This window comes from Panulirus ornatus, chromosome 17, assembly GCF_036320965.1.
Source record: "Panulirus ornatus isolate Po-2019 chromosome 17, ASM3632096v1, whole genome shotgun sequence".
NCBI classification, from domain to species: Eukaryota; Metazoa; Arthropoda; class Malacostraca; order Decapoda; family Palinuridae; genus Panulirus; species Panulirus ornatus.
In genome coordinates this window covers 50349082-50364302 of record NC_092240.1, presented here as the reverse complement: position 1 = coordinate 50364302, position 15221 = coordinate 50349082, and the positions used below count along the sequence as shown (strand labels likewise).

The 15221-nt window shown below is 42.1% G+C and overlaps 1 protein-coding gene across 1 annotated transcript in view; it reads left to right on the top strand.

The window, feature by feature from the left end:
* Nucleotides 1-2321: 2321 nt before the first annotated feature.
* Nucleotides 2322-15221, top strand: part of LOC139754737 (uncharacterized) — a 379522-nt gene continuing 366622 nt past the window's right edge. Inside the window, exon 1 of the mRNA XM_071672455.1 lies at nt 2322-3122. The gene's annotated coding sequence lies outside the window, so the exon portion shown is untranslated. The remainder of the gene's footprint in view (nt 3123-15221) is intronic.

Genomic DNA, 15221 nt, shown 5'->3' with positions numbered 1-15221 from the left:
TGAGTACGCGCGAGGGCGCGGTGTGATGCTGTGCACGGAAGAGCCAACCACACACTTTGCATGGGAAGGGAAAGGGGATAGTGGGTGTGGGGGGAAGAGCCAACCACACACCTGCATGGGAAGGGAAGGGGGATAGTGGGGGTGTGGGGGGGAAGAGCCAACCACACACTCTGCATGGGAAGGGAAGGGGGATAGTGGGTGTGGGTGGGTGAAGGCCACACGCAGAAATTCACACACACAATACCGCCCATCATCATCATCGCCTTTGGATGATAAATGACCTCTTCATGACCTCTTGTTACAATTTGTAAGAGAGAGAGAGAGAGAGAGAGAGAGAGAGAGAGAGAGAGAGAGAGAGAGAGAGAGAGAGAGAGAGAGAGAGTCTTCATGCGTCTGGCAGGAGCGAAAACAACGCTGAAGTGTGAATGATTTTGAGTGTTGTATCTGCTCTTAATCCACCTACCTACCCATTTAGCCACGCTACTGTGTCGTTTTGAGGCCGTAATTGATCATTCGAATTACGGTTAGTTATGGCCAAATATAATCATGTATCAGTGATTAATGTGTATGTCATGGAATTGTGTCTTCATCACCACATCTGTATTTCCACTTCTACCTTGTTAGCCATATTGTGGCTACACTTTTCAAGGACTTTGACGTACTTTTATAGAAGCCTAGTTATCAAAGCTGTCATAATTAGTTAGGTTACAGTTGAATAACATTCACCCATTTTCTCAGTTCTTCAAAATTCGCCTGTGCGTCTCTTCGCGACATCCGGGGAGGTGTACAGAAAAAGGGTTTTAGGCTACAAGAATCGGTTTTCCCTTCCGTAGGAAGCTTCACCGACCTTGTTGTTATGTATATCTTAATGGGGGTCTGTAACAACGTCGATTCGTTCCCTTTCTGCCGGGTTTTAAGTCCTCAGTAATGGATAATAAGCGCCTGGTAGTTTTACTGATGCTCCAAAGAACCTGAAATGACGGAGGGACTTTTAGTGTGGGTTTGAACGTTGGCCGTCTTGAGATGGCCCTAGATCCTGGTTTCATAGCCATAATTAGAGACGAGTTTGATATATATATATATATATATATATATATATATATATATATATATATATATATATATATATTCCTATGAGTCCACGGGTAAAGTGAAAAAATGAAACACGATAAGTTCCCAAGTGCACTTTCGTGTGATAATCACATCATCAGGGGAGACACAAGAGAGAAATAAAAGTCAGCTGATATACAACGAAGAGACGTAGCTATGTATATATAGCGAGTGCGCTTTACCTAGTGTGTATTACAGACTCCCTTGGCGTAGCGATTAGCGTTCTTGACCGTGACGCATTCACGGGGCCGCCCAGGGTCGAGCGCATAGGTTCGACCCCTGGTGTGCGGCGGTCGGCCCACAGTCAACCCAGCTGTTCATCCATCCCCGCTGACAATGGACTCATCCCCCCCACACACTTCATTACCGGTGTGTCAGAGATTCCCCTCCTCCGCATTAAAATGGATTCATGTTCGTTGCATATTTTTTGCAAAGTGGTTGCACGATCCTTCATCTAAACCCCCTGTTGTCTGTACGGGGATGGCTGGGTGAGTGTGGGGGACCTGTAGAATAATCTCTTTATGGAACTTATATTTACAAATGCCGTAGGAAATCTCTCATTTCAATGTCTCCCTCTCACATTTAGAAACACCAGTTGATATCATAACTTGCTTCACATGTAGTTGCGTCTCTTAACAATCTGCTTCATATATTGTAGCCATTGTTTATATGTTAGCTGAGGTGGCATAGGGAACCGAGGTCCTAATCAAGGTCACCTTATTATATATATATATATATATATATATATATATATATATATATATATATATATAATATATATAATCCCCTAGGGTTCGATGAACAGCTGGGTTGACTGTGGGCCTACTGCCGTAGCCAGGATTCGAACCTTTGCGCTCGACCCTGGGCGGACCTTGAATGCGTCACGGCAATACACCACGGGAGAGGTTAAATGACTTACCCTCAGAATTTAAGAGGCTTGTTCGTCAACTGCTCATTCTTAGTCAACATAGGAGCCGTGTGAGCAGTGAGTCATAGTAACAGTTTGGTGGTCAGCAGTCCATGGTGGCTACCAGGAGGAGGAGGAGGTGGTGGTCAGCTGCAGCATCAGTTGGTGGTGGTCAGAGGTAGCGGGTGGTGGTGACGGAGGAGGAGTGGCGGTGCGAAATGAATAGCTGCAGCGTTGGTCCGCGGAGGGCGCGGGTGGTGGTGGGCTCTCGCACACCCAGGCCAGGCCAGGGCCCCGCGCGAGCCAAGCCACTCTCAGTAGTTTACTAGACCTCGTCAAGAGGGGTTCACGTCTCCGCTCTCTCCTCCCTCATTGGCTCCCTCACCCTCACGCAAACACACTCCTCCCCCCCCCTCTCATTTGTTAAAAGACATCTCAGCCTCGAACTTCTTTGCCTTAAAAAGTCAAGTGATAAGTGTACAGTGTGTGTGTGAGGCGGAGAGCGTCAAGTTTATTACTTAGATTCGCACAAGTTATCTTCCTTTATCTGGGCGGATGTGATGCACTAACTGTGTGTGTGTGTGGGTATATGTGTGGGCCTGAGAACCTTATGCTTGGCCCTACTCTCGCGTCTGGCATAGGCCTCTCTGTGCTCATCTCTCTCTACCCCCCCCTGCGAACATAGTCAAGTAATGTGTGTGTGCGAATGTGTACTGTGCACTCCGTAGACCACCTAACACACAGCAACAACCCCCAGTCGTCGTCGACCACAGCTAACTGGCCAGCAAGCGATGCACTAAGTTGCTTCACTTTTGTGTTTTTAAGAAACCGCTGGCGCGAGACTGGAGAGTAGAGTTGAACTTATCAAGTGTATGTGTTCCTTGTGCACCTCGGAAACACACCCTCGATCTGATATTACTTTTCCCGGCCTGTTGTAATTGTTATTATTATTATTTACCTGTTGTGGGTTTGGGGAAAGTGCTAATTTCCCCCCCACCAGCGCGTAGCCTGGTTTTTTTAAGTAGTGTAACTGCCTCCTGCCATCCCTTCTGTAAACTGACGCTTAGAGAGTAGCACCAGAGATTCCTGCATCCCCATTAACAAGGTATGTCACCCTCCGCGCTCTCCTGTATTGTATACATGATTTTTCCACTTGATGTATCTTTTTATATTTTTTTTGTTGTTGCGACAACGTCGCTGTTGTACGTTTACGCCCAGACGTAAAAGTGGATCGATTGGCTGTGTCGCAGTGCGATGTAACACTCTCTTATCACGGCTTTGGATGGATATATATGTATATATTTAGCTTTTTTTTTTTGAAGTGTTCATCACATCCTTGTCCTGCTAGTAGAGTTGGACGTGGTGGTGGAGGGAGAGGAGAATATTATTTCTCCTGGTTTTGATGACTACTTGTTGAAGCTCCTCGCTCGCTCCCCCCCCATGACAAAGTGTCTAGCCTAGTTGTCTGTCTCGACCCATCCTACTGGTGTGTCTGTGTGTGTGTGTGTGTGTGTAGCTTTAACCTCCCCCTCCCCCTTCCCTCCATCAAGCTTGAAAATATTTCAATCCCTCACACTGTGAAATGCATCTGTTGATTCTTTCTTTCGCCCCCTAGATCAAAAGACGAGAGAAAAAGAATGAAAATCACGCCTGCATTCATTTTTTCTCTTTCTTTTTACAACCTGACGTATGCACGGCTCTTGTGATCAAACCCTGTTGGCCTCAGTGAAGGGAAAGGTGAGGTGTTAGAATGAGGAGGGTGAGGAGGAGGGAGTGTGTGTGTGTGTGTGTGAGGGGGTTTGGAGCACGCGGCGAGGGAGGTGAGGCGCGGAGGATCAGCTGACTGACGGGGAGGTGATGCGGCCGCTCCCTCCCTCCCTCACTCACCGCCGCCGCCGCCTCCTCCTCCTCCCTTACTTGTTGATGCTCTTGTACCACGCCCAGCTAGCCATCCTCCTCTCCCCCCACACACCACACCACTACCACTGAGAAACGCGTCGTTCCGTTGATACTAGGGTGAAAACGAGTGTTCAAACTGTTACCTAAAACCCACTCTAGTGGACGAATGACTGTAAGACCCGGAAATACTGCAGTGTAACGCGCTGGTCAGCAGACACCACCCTGTTTATTGTAACTTTTCATCTTAAATCTCTGAATCGCGTGGATAATCCTTATCCCATGTCGTCTACAGTAGCCCACGGGTATTGTATTTCTCTTAAATGTAGCTCATTAATCCCTTGAGGGCGATAGTCAAAGGTCACGCCGTAGTAACTAGGGGTCATATCATCGTGGTTAAAGTCTCGTTACTGTTGTCATGGCGTTTAACAACTGGAGAACCAATGCGAGATGGTTAAATGTAGTTTTCAACCACCATGGGCAAAATAATCTCACTTTTTACACACGCACACACACACACACACAGAGGCAAGGAAACAAGTGTAGCATATACAGTAAACCTACCAATGTATGCTCATATATCCATTATTACTCATCTCAACATGACAGAGTTAAATTATCATCATTTCAATCTATGTTCCTTAGGGCATTACGTATTTGCAGTCCAGAGTATTTTGATGATGAGGTTGAGAAGATATATTCTATTGGATCTAAATTAAAGTACCCTAGATCTTTCTTTGATAATTCCCTTAAGTTAGCAAAGAAATCATTTTATACAGTTGAGCCTAAACCTCCCATTGACGCCAAGAATCTTTTAGTTCTCCCTTTCAATAATAATTTCACTTTGCTTCCCATGTTGCTTAAATCCTTTAATGTAAATGTTGCCTTCAGCAACAATAATACTATAAAGAATATCTTAATCAGGAATTCACCAGAAAATTCTCCTGGGTGCATCTATAAAGTGCCATGTAGAAACTGTGATAAGTTTTATGTTGGTCAGACTGGTAAGGACCTTTCTGTTAGACTTAAGCAACAGAAATTTGGTATAAGAACGGGACAAGAATCAAATGCCTTGTTTAATCACGTTAAAAACTATGATCATTGTATTGACTTGAGTAATGCCATGTCAGTTATTAACTCTTTTAACTCCAGTACCACGATAAATATCATTGAATCTTCTATTATTAGATACACAAAGAATTATAATCTTGATATTTGTGAAGGTCTATACAAATTGAATAACTTTATTGTTGATAAAATTTGTAAACAATTCACCTTCTTGTCCACATAATAAGTTTATGATACGCTCGTTGTCTGTCTTGCACAATTGCATGTTTACCAAATGACGTCCTAACTACGTCTCTTCGTTGTACATCAACTAACTGTTATATTTCTCTGTTGTGTCTCCCCTGATGATGTGATTATTACACGAAAGTGCACTTGGGAACTTATCGTGTTTCATTTTCCCCGTGGATTCATAGGAATATATATATATATATATATATATATATATATATATATATATATATATATATATATATATATATATATATATATATGAATAGTATTAAGAATATATGGTGTGGGAGGCAAGTTGTTAGAAGCAGTGAAAAGTTTTTATCGAGGATGTAAGGCATGTGTACGTGTAGGAAGAGAGGAAAGTGATTGGTTCTCAGTGAATGTAGGTTTGCGGCAGGGGTGTGTGATGTCTCCATGGTTGTTTAATTTGTTTATGGATGGGGTTGTTAGGGAGGTAAATGCAAGAGTCCTGGAAAGAGGGGCAAGTATGAAGTCTGTTGGGGATGAGAGAGCTTGGGAAGTGAGTCAGTTGTTGTTCGCTGATGATACAGCGCTGGTGGCTGATTCATGTGAGAAACTGCAGAAGCTGGTGACTGAGTTTGGTAAAGTGTGTGGAAGAAGAAAGTTGAGAGTAAATGTGAATAAGAGCAAGGTTATTAGGTACAGTAGGGGTGAGGGTCAAGTCAATTGGGAGGTGAGTTTGAATGGAGAAAAACTGGAGGAAGTGAAGTGTTTTAGATATCTGGGAGTGGATCTGTCAGCGGATGGAACCATGGAAGCGGAAGTGGATCATAGGGTGGGGGAGGGGGCGAAAATTTTGGGAGCCTTGAAAAATGTGTGGAAGTCGAGAACATTATCTCGGAAAGCAAAAATGGGTATGTTTGAGGGAATAGTGGTTCCAACAATGTTGTATGGTTGCGAGGCGTGGGCTATGGATAGAGATGTGCGCAGGAGGATGGATGTGCTGGAAATGAGATGTTTGAGGACAATGTGTGGTGTGAGGTGGTTTGATCGAGTAAGTAACGTAAGGGTAAGAGAGAGGTGTGGAAATAAAAAGAGCGTGGTTGAGAGAGCAGAAGAGGGTGTTTTGAAATGGTTTGGGCACATGGAGAGAATGAGTGAGGAGAGATTGACCAAGAGGATATATGTGTCGGAGGTGGAGGGAACGAGGAGAAGAGGGAGACCAAATTGGAGGTGGAAAGATGGAGTGAAAAAGATTTTGTGTGATCGGGGCCTGAACATGCAGGAGGGTGAAAGGAGGGCAAGAAATAGAGTGAATTGGAGTCATGTGGTATACAGGGGTTGACGTGCTGTCAGTGGATTGAAGCAAGGCATGTGAAGCGTCTGGGGTAAACCATGGAAAGCTGTGTAGGTATGTATATTTGCGTGTGTGGACGTGTGTATGTACATGTGTATGGGGGGGGGGGGGGTTGGGGCCATTTCTTTCGTCTGTTTCCTTGCGCTACCTCGCAAACGCGGGAGACAGCGACAAAGTATAAAAAAAAAAAAAAAAAAAAAAATGAATAGTCTCGTTAATAATATGTAACCACACACACACGTATAGAACTCCCTTTCTGTAATGTTACAAAAGATCATTATACAATTGCACGTCTTGACTATTCTAATAGATTCAGTTTAATATGCTCGTTACATGGGCTTTTGGCTGCAGGCATTTTGGAGTGTAGCAAGCAAGACGGGGTTTTGACTGACCTGCGTGTGTGAGGAGGGGTGTCCATCCCCTTTACGTTGCAACTGAGGGTTGAGTCGATTTTATGGAGGCTTGTGTGACTCAAACTGAGCCGGAAATGTACTACGAAAAATGGAATCTGGCGAAATATAGCATCAAGACCACATGGGTGTTGCTAGATCTTCACTTGATAAAAAAGGATTTTGGAGTTTGTTGATATTTTTTTTCTTCAGATTAATGGATGAAATTTTGAAGTTTTTACATTTTTTTCTTCAAATTAGTGGATGAAATTTTGAAGTTTTTAAATATTTTTTCTTCAAATTAGTGGATGAAAACTTGAATTTTTTTTCTTCAATTTTTTTGTTCTTCAAATTAGTGAACTTGATAAAGAGGATTTTGAAGTTTTGTTAATATTTTTTTCTTCAAATTAGTGGATGAAATTTTGACGTTTTAAATTTTTTTTTCTTCAAATTAGTGGATGAAAACTTAAATTTTTTTCAATTTTTTTGTTCTTCAAATTAGTGAACTTGATAAAGAGGATTTTGAAGTTTTGTTAATATTTTTTTCTTCAAATTAGTGGATGAAATTTTGACGTTTTTAATTTTTTTTTCTTCAAATTAGTGGATGAAATGTTGAAGTTTTTAAAAAAAATTCAAATTATTGATGAAATTTTTATTTTTTTTATTTTTTTTGTTCTACAACTTAGTGAATGAATTTGCTGGAAATTATTATAATGATCTGGGAGATATATATATATATATATATTTTTTTTTTTCTAATTAGTGGATGAATTTGCTTGTATCATAATAATCTGGGGAAATGGTTTACAATAATGGCTAGACAGAAGTTACCTCCAATTGGAATTGTATGGATTTAGAACACTGAGGATTGGAATTGTATGTTGGATATGAACGCGCACGTTTAAAGATACCGTATATGAACGCAGGAGGGGCGACGCGACTGTTGCATATGAACGCGCACGTTTAAAGATAACGTATATGAACGCAGGAGGGGCGACGCGACTGTTGCATATGAACGCGCACGTTGAAAGATAACGTATATGAACGCAAGAGGGTTGACGTGACTGTTGGATATGAACGCGCACGTTTAAAGATAACGTATATGAACTCGCACATTGAAGGTGACGTATATGAACGCAGGAGGAGCGACGCGACTGTTAGACATGAACGCGGAGAGAGTGGCAGTACATAACACACCAGCGTTGGAAAGGGTTTTTTTTTTTTTAAGAACCGCGTTAGGGGGGGAAAAAAACCAAACCTAAACTATTGCTAGTCGTGGAGGGAAACGGTTATCTAAGCGAAACACTGCGACGTAATCTATTCTGGTGTCGTAAGTGATAGCAGAGATACGAAGAGGAGAGAGATACGAGTGGGTAGGAGACGCTATCATAACGATGAAGTGTTGATAGACGTCGCATTCAAGGAGGACAAGAGTGAAGAGCGACTTGCCTCCATAGCGGTGCTGACCATTACAGTGACCCTGAGTGAATGATTTACAGTGACCCTGAGTGAATAATTTACAGTGACCCTGAGTGAATAATTACAGTAACCCTGAGTGAATGATTACAGTGGCCCTGAGTGAATAATTTACAGTGACACTGAGTGAATAATTTACAGTGACCCTGAGTGAATAATTTACAGTGACCCTGAGTGAATAATTTACAGTGACCCTGAGTGAATGATTTACAGTGACGCTGAGTGAATAATTACAGTACCCCGAGTGAATAATTACAGTGACCCTGAGTGAATAATTTACAGTGACCCTGAGTGAATAATTACAGTAACCCTGAGTGAATAATTTACAGTGACACTGAGTGAATAATTTACAGTAACCCTGAGTGAATGATTACAGTGACCCTGAGTGAATAATTTACAGTGACCCTGAGTGAATAATTTACAGTGACCCTGAGTGAATAATTTACAGTAACCCTGAGTGAATGATTACAGTGACCCTGAGTGAATAATTTACAGTGACCCTGAGTGAATAATTTACAGTGACCCTGAGTGAATAATTTACAGTGACCCTGAGTGAATAATTACAGTGACCCTGAGTGAATAATTTACAGTGACCCTGAGTGAATAATTACAGTACCCCTGAGTGAATAATTACAGTGACCCTGAGTGAATAATCACAGTGACCCTGAGTGAATAATTTACAGTGACCCTGAGTGAATTATTACATTGACCCTGAGTGAATAATTAGTGACCCTGAGTGAATAATTTACAGTGACCCTGAGTGAATAATTTACAGTGACCCTGAGTGAATAATTTACGGTGACCCTGAGTGAATAATTACAGTGACCCTGAGTGAATAATCACAGTGACCCTGAGTGAATAATTTACAGTGACCCTGAGTGAATTATTACATTGACCCTGAGTGAATTATTACATTGACCCTGAGTGAATAATTAGTGACCCTGAGTGAATAATTTACAGTGACCCTGAGTGAATAATTAGTGACCCTGAGTGAATAATTTACGGTGACCCTGAGTGAATAATTACAGTGACCCTGAGTGAATAATTTACAGTGACCCTGAGTGAATAATTACAGTTACCCTGAGTGAATAATTACAGTGACCCTGAGTGAATAAATTATTATAATGACTGTGGGAAATTTTTTCTGATAGTCTGAGAAGCGGGGGAAGAGAAATGATGATGTTTTGATAAAAAAAAAGGAGGATTTTTCTCGATGGAGAGAGAGAGAGAGAGAGAGAGAGAGAGAGAGAGAGAGAGAGAGAGAGAGAGAGAGAGAGAGAGAGAGAGAGAGAGTTTAGATAATCATGGGAGATAGAGAGACATGGAGTCACTGGTTCTTACAGAATATAGGCGAGGGGGAATTTTCTGAACTAAAATGTCACTTGAGCACAACAATACAGTATGGGCTGTGACCCACCACCACCATCTGAACTTCACACAGAGGAACATGGCAATTGGTCCCATCACAATGTATTGCACACACACCATCTGGGGGGGAGAAAGAAAAGAAAAAGGGGGGTAGATCATTGCACATGCTCGGGTTTGATAACATGTTTGATGAAAGGTGAGAGGATGTCAAGAGAACGACATGGAATCAGACGATATATGTGAGGACTTTAAGATGAGAATATGGTGTTCCATACCAATGGTACGGATCTCCGTTGTGGAAAAAGGGGTTGTGATGTCTATAAGGCAAAAGGAGTTATGACCATCTATAGCTTTTGGCTGCCAGTAGAGACGTGGTAGAGAGGTGGTTTGATGAAGTAGGTCGCTAAAAAAAATGAAAGGGCTTTTGGATTCTAGTGTTGAGGAGATATCAGTAGAATAACAACCATACAGCATTTGAGAGTTATAAGAGAGCAAGGAATTAATGCAAGGATGGTGTAGCAAAGAACCTTTGAAGAGAAGATATTGTACACAAGGCGGAAGATAAACCCCCATACATTTTCCCTAATCTTATTACGTTTTCCATAATCTTATTAGGAGTAAAGTGTCTCTTCTTCAAGTCGGGTAATCATGGTAAAGGGATCCAGGGGGATAGGAGTTTTAGAGAATGATGTAGAGATATGCCAGGAGGCGAAGGATGCGAAGTCCAAAAGTTTCCACAGTAGGACGATGTAGCCAGCCCCAGCGCCAGGGGAGGTGGGATGTGTCTTGCCTTCAGAAGCGCTGCTGCAGAAGGAAATGTATTAGTTAGCCATCTCTTTTTTATCCATTGATTTTTATTGGACTGTTCAAAGGTATCTGACGTTGTAAGCGCGCGATTTCCATGCATACATAAGAAGGGTTTTCCATGAGTGCAACGAAGACTAACCCCCCTCCAGCGAAAGTCTATCGTAGAAAACTGAAGACTAACCCCCCTCAAGTCTATCGTAGAAACCTTAGTAGAATTATCGAACTTTTGTGATCTACAGCACCCAGTCGTGCGTCCACCTGCTGTTCTTATTGGTCTCTGCAAATGACCAGTTGGGACTCTAATCACCACCATATACTTGGGATCAAATGCAAACGTGTGCCTGTATAAATGGAGATGCACATTGTTACTCAATATCTATCGAGTGCAAGTTCAAATGCAGTCAAACACAGGTGCATTTGCAAGCCGACACAAACTGGACTGGTGTCTTTCAAGTGTCGTATGCAGCGCTAACCCACCACCACACCCCAGGTTACAACTGGTTATTCCAAGTGTGTCACACGATGCATTTATATGAGGTGTGAAAAGATGAAGGTATTGTATATACGAACCGTGTGGTATGATTCTTAAGCAGGGGTCGTCCCCCCAGGTTCGATCCTACCTGTTTGGGGGTTTGTATGTTATATGGAAGTGCGCGTTCTTATATACTATATTCGTAACATATATATATATATATATATATATAATATATATATTAATATATATATATATTATATATATATAAATATAATATATATGGAACTTATCGCGTTTCATTTTCCCAGTGGACTCATAGGAATATATACATACATATATATATATATATATATATATATATATATATATATATATATATATATATATATATATATATATATATATATGCACACACAAAATGCTGAGAAAAAAAACATGGAAAAGGAAACACAAGATCCTGAGCCCTTTCGTGTGTTGAGGGACAACGAATCTAAAATTATTTTTCTTTTGACATTTTCTATTTCTAAAAGATCTCACGTGTGTCTTGGAGTATATATATATATATATATATCATTAACTTGATGTATATAATGGTGACGTACCGTTGAAAAAGGGAGCGACTGACAAGCTTGGAATTGAGGACAGAAATAAGCGAGGGAAGAGATAAGAATGGGGTACACAAGAGCATTACGAAAACGGGAGGAAAATGTTAAAAGAAGAAAATATGAGAAGGTTAATAGTGTCAGCGGGAAAGAAAAAGGGGAAAAAGAGTGTGTGTGAAAGAAAATGTAGAGAGGACATAGTTTTCAAATGTTAGACTAGTGATGGTAACAATAATGATACGTTTTTTTTTTAAGTGTTGGACTGTAGTGATGATAACGATACGTTTTTTTTTAAAGTGTTGGACTGTAGTGATGATAATGTTTATACGTTTTTTTAAAGTGTTGGACTGTAGTGATGATAATAACAATACGTTTTTTTAAGTGTTGGACTGTAGTGATGATGATGTTTAAACGTTTTTTTTAAAGTGTTGGACTGTAGTGATGATAGTGTTTATACGTTTTTCAAAGTGTTGGAGTGTAGTGATGATAATAACATTGCGTTGTACCATATTACATAACACTTAACTCTCTATATAAAATAATCATTGAGATCGGTACAACCATGTTGTATTTTGAACCCATTTTTTAAAAAAAAAAAACTTGCGTTTAGAAAAAAAACAAAAATCACATTCACCCGCAAGTGTTTCATTTTACAGTGCAGATGCAGAGTAAATAATAAGTCTGCATTTAGATGCAAATGCAGCATTTTTTCATTTACATATGAATTCAGAACTGGCTCGAAGTTGACCAGAATATGTTTGTGGATGATGCTGGTATTGTGGGAGAAGCCAATGGCGTTATTCATGTCGTTGTATAACTTTAAAAATGGATGGAGGACTTAGCCTTCAGCAATGGATAGATATAGATGATAACATTCGTCCCAAACCAAGGTTGCAAGGGTAGGAAGATGGGGGGGGGGAGGGTTAAAAATAAAGGGAGGTACACTGATAAGCTCTCTAAGGGCTTGGGGGCACAGTGCCCCACTGAGGGGGTGCCATATGTGTTCGATATGTGCTCAAAATACATGACAGGGTGCTGGTAACTGGTGTACCTATCTTTAGAAAGACGGTGCAAGGGTCCATGGGGCGTGGACAAGAACAATTGTGTTACTAATTAAGAAAGGAAATTACGATTAATTGCCCTTAACTACCCTATAGAAGGCCATTTGGCTATTGAGTGTGGTAGGAAAGACTATAAGAAAGAAAATGTATAATTGCCCTTAACTACCCTATAGGCCATTGGCCATTTATGAGTGCGGCAGGAAAGAATATATCGTATAGACCGTTGGCCATTTATGAGGGCGGCGGGAAAGATAATACGAAAGGAAATGTTTCATTACTTTACAAAAGGATAAATTGACTAAATGAGAGTCAACACAGGCTCAGAAATAAATGGCCAGGCTCAGATAAATGGCCAGGCTCAGAAAATAAATGGCCAGGCTCAAATCAATGGCCAGGCTCAAATAAATGGCCAGTCTCAAATCAATGGCCAGGCTCAAATAAATGGCCAGGCTCAAATAAATGGCCAGGCTCAAACAAAATCCCTCTTTTATTTCTTTTTAAGACACCAATGGGCCATTCGTGGTTGAGACGAAATAGACTGATGGATACATTGCGTGTTTCTGAGTAGTCTGGGGGGGGGGGGGATCGGTGGTACAACACACACACACACACACACACACACACACAGGAGGCTGAATAAGATGTTGGGTTCTCAGTCTGGCATAAGGATGATAGAATACGATCGTAACGAAGAGGATCGGAGGATGGAAATGGCACTCAATCCTTTCTCTTAAGAGGGTTTCAGGTACCTATTGGCGTGCCGGAGGGTTCGATGCTGGGGGCTGATGCTCTTTCGCGATTCGTTTACGTGATCTATGAGTTGGGTTAGACACTGGTTTAGTAAGAGGGGCGAGGTATAGTGAGGGAGGGGTGGGTTTTTTTTACACTCGCTTACACCCCTCCTACCTTAGAGTCAGTGTGGTGTACGGTCGATTTGAAACCCCAAGCGAAGGCAAGGGTAATGAAGACGGGAGCAAAGGAAAAGAATGCCTAAAAAGGGTTGAAATTAAGGAGGGGAGGATGTGAATATATATACGTATGTGTGTGTAGGGGGAGGGTGAGGTGACGTGGCGTCGACATGGTATCCAACTCCATAAAACAGATGTGTTGAGGAGGCAATCTATCCCCTGGTGAATAAGGATCCAAACTTCACCTAAATACGAGGCACAGTTGGAGAGACTTGTTTCATCACCTCGGGATCAAGTTAGAATAGATGCATGGCAAGTTTAGTCACCCCTCCTCTTCTTCCCTCTCCTCGACCCCACTTCTAGATTTCTAACAAGGGAAGGTCCAGAGGAGGACAATATATGGATGATAACTGAAGTGGTCTTAGAAGTTAGAATTCCTCACTGTGACGCATTCATTCACAGGGCTTGCCTGCCTGCCCGCTCTCCCGCTCAGGGTCGTCGAAACGTATGGGTTCGAATCCGAGCGTGCGGTAGTCGATCCACAGTCAACCCAGCTGTTCATCCTTTTCCCCCCATACTGGTTGGTGGGTAAGGTGGGGTACCTGGCTTAGGCCATAGCTAGGCGAGTGGCGTACCTGACAGTGGATACAACGCAGTTTAGGAAGTTCGACGCGTAATTCGTGAAGGCCCAAGAGATGATGGGGGAAGGGGGGCGCCTCGGCCCCCCTCGAGTGTAGAACACCCTCCTCCTACTTTACAATTGGGTAATTCCAAGTTCTAATTACCTACACTCGACTATTCTATCCACCCCCACCACACACACACACACACACACACAGACACACACACACACACAGTCGTAAACCAAACACCAACAACACCACGATCGTTTGAATTACGTTAATGGCATTGGACAATTTCGCAGTTTAAGCACCAGGGTCAAAAGGGGGAGGGGGGTTGTTTATATGTATATTAATTACATGTAGTTATGTCTGCCCGGGGTGAGGGGGGAATGAACCCAGTCACTTCTGATATCGAAACACTTTGGAGCCCTTATCTCTCTGGGACACGGGTGAGAGTGTGAGTGTACTGACCAAGTCTTTATCTTATCTTATCTCACTGTGTTTGAGCCTTATGGTATATCCAAGGGCGACCCTCCAGTCACGTGTCAAGTCTTATCTTATCTCACTGTGTTTGAGCCTTATGGTATATCCAAGGTCGACCCTCCAGTTACGTGACGAGTCTTTATCTTATCTTATCTCACTGTGTTTGAGCCTTATGGTATATCCAAGGGCGACCCCCGGTCACGAACGTGTGGTTTCCCAGTTTATTCCAGCCATATGATTAATCAGGTCGTTATCTGTGGCGATATGATTAACCAGGTCGTTATCAGGGGGCGATATGATTAACCAGGTCGTTATCTGGGGGCGATGATTAACCAGGTCGTTATCTGTGGCGATATGATTAACCAGGTCGTTATCAGGGGGCGATATGATTAACCAGGTCGTTATCAGGGGGCGATATGATTAACCAGGTCGTTATCTGGGGGCGATGATTAATCAGGTCGTTATCTGTGGCGATATGATTAACCAGGTCGTTATCTGG